Raw genomic sequence first — 4,602 nt, 5'->3', positions numbered from 1 at the left:
TGGAAGAAGGACTTACTTCCGGAAGACCCCCGAGGGCTGCGCTTCTAAATGGCATTTTGGAGTCCGGAAGAAATGTCTTCCAGACTCCAAATCACGTGACTGTCTGCTAATGAGGCACGGAGAACTTGCATCCATGCCTCATTAGCATATTTCGGGCCATGTATTGCCATGCCACTTTCAAAGAGAGTGGCCTGTGTAGAAACGGCCACTGAGTGCTGCTTTAGAGCCTTGATCATCTAATGGTCCCACTGATTGTTTGGCAGGTATCCTGCTTCTAATGTAATTTTTTAAAAAAATTGCTGTTACTTTATCAGTTTTGGGCTAGTTATTCTTCAGATTCTTTTTTGGTCTCCGAATTATTCTTCTCGCTTGACTTGCCAGATTCTTTGGTCCTTGCTATTTTCCTTAGATTTATCTTCCAATTGTTTAAAGATGTGGTGTTCTTTCTCACTTCTTCTTTTACTTTCTTGTTTAGCCATGCTATTACTTTTTGGTCCCCATATGTTTTTTTCAGTTTGAGGCTCTATTATGGTGGTTTTTAAATTTCTGTGCAGCTTACACGCGTTTCCCTTTTGTAAATGTACCTTTTTAAAATTTCTGTTTCACCTCCTCATTTTTCTGTAGCTTCCCTTTCTGAAGTTAAATGCTACTGTAGGGGGCTTGTTTGGTGCTTTCCCTCCCACAAGAATGTCCACTTCAATTATATTATGGTTACTAATACTGAGTGATTCAGTTATACTCATCTCTTAGACCAGATCCTGTGCTCCACTTAGTTCTAAACCAAGAATTGTCTTGCTCACAAATTCCAGAACTAGCTGCTCCACAAAGCAGTCATTTATAGTGCCGAGAAGTTTTTCTCTTCATCTTGTTGTGAGATGATAGCTACACAGTTACTTAGACTTAGGTCCGCCTGTGCATCTGGGCACATTGGGCAACAAGTGCTCACCAGAGATTTCGGTCGGCTGCAAATAATTCCTCCTCCTCCCATGATATACCAACGTTTAATAAGTCTTCCTTAAGTGTGGTGCGCCAGGTCTTGAGTGGCCTGCCTCTCTTCCTTCTTCCCTCTGCCAGTATCTATCTCATTGCAGTCTTTGGGTGCAGTTGATCTGGCAGACGCAGAATGTGTCTAGCAAACCGCACTCTGCGCTCTGTCACGATACCCTGCAGTGCCCGTGACCCACATCTTTGTAGTATCTCCTCATTGGTAACGCGATCACAGTAGGTGACACCCAGGATCTTTCGTAAGCAATGCTGGTGGAATACATTGAGCTTGCGTGCTACTCTTGATGTTATTTTCCACATTTTGCTAGCGTAAATGGCAACTGGCATGATGATGGTGTTTATACAGTCGAACTTTTGTTGCAGAGTCCATTGTTGGTGCAGACCAAATTGGGCGCAGTCTTTGGAACACTGCTGACGCCTTACCGATTCTGCAGTTAACATCTGCCTCGACACCTCCATCATTAGAGTGCTGCCAAGATAGGGGAACCGCTGTACTTCTTCTATGGGTTGGCATCTGACCACGAGTGGTGTGTTTGTCTGAGTGTTCCCAACCCACATCAACTTTGTTTTATCACTATTTATCCTCAGCCCAATTTTGCCAGCTTCTGCTTCCAAATTTGTCGTCATGCCTTGCAAGCATTCGCTCGTTTTTGCTAGCAGTGCAATATCATCTGCAAAGTCCAGATCTGTGAGTCGATGCTGATCTTTCCATGAGATACCTAGATGTGTGTTGCTCATCACCTTTCTCATGATGAAGTCCACTGCCAGAAGGAACAAGAATGGAGACAGGATGCACCCTTGATGCACTCCGGAGTCGATGTTTGAAGAAATCTGTCATCCCATTATCGGTCCTCACAGCAACTAGAGTTTAGATAAAGATTTCAGAAGATGTTGATGTAGTTTTGTGGGATGCCATATGTTCACACTATGATCCATAATGGTTCTCTATGAACACTGTCAAACGCCTTTTTAAAGTCATTGTAGTTAATTAACAGCAGCCGTTGGAACTCGATACGCTGTTCGATGATGTTGCACAATGTGAAGATCTGTTCACTAGACAATCGTCCACAGCGAAATCCGGCTTGCTCTTCACGCAGTGTTTTATCTACCATGCTCTGCAACCTTCTGAGTAGGACGATGCAGAAGACCTTACCAGGGACCGAAAGGAGTGTGATACAATTGGAGAGGTAACAATCAGTGACATTCCCCTTCTTTGATAACTTGACAATCATTCCCTTCCTCCACTTGCCTGGGACGCACTCTATTGTCCAACATTCATTCAACAGCCCTGTCAGTTCCTGCACCATGGAGTTTCCACCATACTTCAATAGTTCAGCTGCAATTTGGTCTAGGCCAGCAGTCTTGTTCTTTAGCGCCTTTGTTGCTCTATGTGTTTCCTCAGTCGTGATCATGTCTAGGTCTACTTTCAGCTTGTCAGGGAGATTTGAAGTTACTGAAGTTGTAGGTTGAGTTCGGTTGGTTCAGTGTTTCTTTGAAGTGTTCTACCCAGCGTGCATCTTGCTCTTCTTTACTGAGTAAGATCTTCCCATTCTTGTCTTTGATGCGAGTGTTGCTATTGCTTCTTGCTCCTGTTAACGTCCGGACAATATGATATAGTGTCTTGGTGTCTCATTTCTTTGCTGCCTCTTGTGCTTCAGCACCTTTACGTTCTATCCATTCTTTCTTGTCAGCGCGACAGCTTTTCTTGACTCTACGATCCAGCAACTGGTACTTCGCCACAGCTTCCGCTTTCTCACCTGGCAACTTTGCCTGATCTCTTTGCCTCTTCTCAACCTTACGTTCATCAATCAACTGTCAGGTCCTGTCCTGTATCCAGCATTCTTTTTGTGTGCCTCTCCTTCGACCAATCATCTCTTCTGCGATCTCAGTCACTGCTGTTTTGAACTGCATCCACTGGTCTTTGAGTGAAGTTTCACGTTGCATTTGTTGAAATTGGTTTCTAAGTTTAAGTTTGTACTGTTCAGCTATGGCTTGGTCTCTTAACTTTTCAACTGCATAAGGCCGAGCTGTTTGCCGTTCTTGTTTTCTTTTAAGGTGAAGACGGAGCAATGCCATCAAAAGATGGTGGTCTGACCCAACATCAGCTCCACGGTATACTCTCACATCTAGTAGAGCTGATCGCCATCGTTTGCTGATGTAGAAATAGTCTATTTCATTGTTAGTGATACCATCAGCCGACCACCATGTTTTCTTATGGATATTCTTGTGTGCGAAATAGGTATTTCCAATGCACAAGTTGTTCATGCTACAGGATAGTAGTAAGTGCTCTCCATTGTCGCTTGTTTGCATTGACGAGCCGTATGGGCCAATCCCATGTTCCCATCCCTGTCTTCTGTTATCTATTCGCATGTTCATATCACCTGTGAGTAACTGGATGTCATGATTGAGAACATCACTGATGGCGTCTTGTAACAGATTGTAAAACGCGTCTTTTTCAGCTTCGTCAGCATCCTCGGTTGGTGCATACACTTGGATGGTTGTAGTTTTTGCATGCCTTGACTTGAATCTCGCTGTGATAATACGTTCACTGGCTTCCATCCAACCAATGCCCGTGACACTTCCTTCCTTAATATCAGGCCTACGCCGTGTATATGATGACTATCGTTCCCTGAATAAAGAATGGTTTTCCCATCACTAACTAGCCTATTACTTCCTGTCCATCTCATCTTGCTAGTGCCTAAGATGTCCATTTGATAACTGTCAAATTCATGGAATAATTGCACTAGCTTTCCACATTGGTATAAGGTCCTTACATTCCATGTTCCAATTTTTGTTGTGGTTTTGGCACTTAAAATTGAGCTGTGCATCGGGTACTGAACTTCCTTTCAGCTTTCAGCTTTCGGCTTTCATCCAGCACCATCATAAAAAAAGAGTCGATACCTTCGTACCAAGTTAATTTTTGTTTGGTTCCACTTGTTGTTTCTGTAGCAATTGGTAGGTTTTATGGGATTGAGTTGCTAGTCTGATGCCCAACCTTCCTCCTTTTTCATCCAGGCTTAGGACCAGCAAAGGCGGAGTTGCTACACGATTAATATGGAGCTAATTGAAATCTACTATTGTAGAGTTTTTAATTGTTATAGCTTCTGTAATCTCTCTGGGCATTTCACAATCACCATTACCATCCTGGTCAATGGGTGAACAGTATATTCCTATTTCTATATTCTAATTATTCAAGCATGAATTTTCTATCCATAGACATTCTATGATCCACTTTGATCTATTGAGGATTTTTACTATATTTAATTCTATACTTGAGCTGCATGCACATGGCCCTTCCCTTTTGGCAGGGGCATGCAAATGAGCAAGTTCAGAAATGCAAATGAGGCACAAATTTAAATATCTTGTGCCTCATTTGCATATTCTTGTGTGATCTGGCTTCTGGAAGAGCCATTTATGGAAGCCAAAGCAGCCATGTGGAAGGGGTTCCTTTGAAAAGAATCCCCCCTTGCTTTCAAAAGCACCTTTCTTCCTATTTTGTTTCAATAAGCAGAGTGCTTTTGAAAGGAGGGCTTCCTTTCAAAGGAACCCTGTCCACACAACTGCTTTGGCTTCTGGAAATGGCTCTTCTGGAAGCCA

General features: G+C 43.0%; 1 pseudogene; it reads right to left on the bottom strand.

Moving 5' to 3' along the window:
- Positions 1-1,925: 1,925 nt before the first annotated feature.
- On the bottom strand, positions 1,926-3,833 carry LOC142017931 (uncharacterized; annotated as a pseudogene).
- Positions 3,834-4,602: the final 769 nt, after the last annotated feature.

Source organism: Carettochelys insculpta, chromosome 9, assembly GCF_033958435.1.
Source record: "Carettochelys insculpta isolate YL-2023 chromosome 9, ASM3395843v1, whole genome shotgun sequence".
Lineage (NCBI taxonomy): Eukaryota > Metazoa > Chordata > Testudines > Carettochelyidae > Carettochelys > Carettochelys insculpta.
This window is presented reverse-complemented; position numbering and strand designations above follow the sequence as displayed.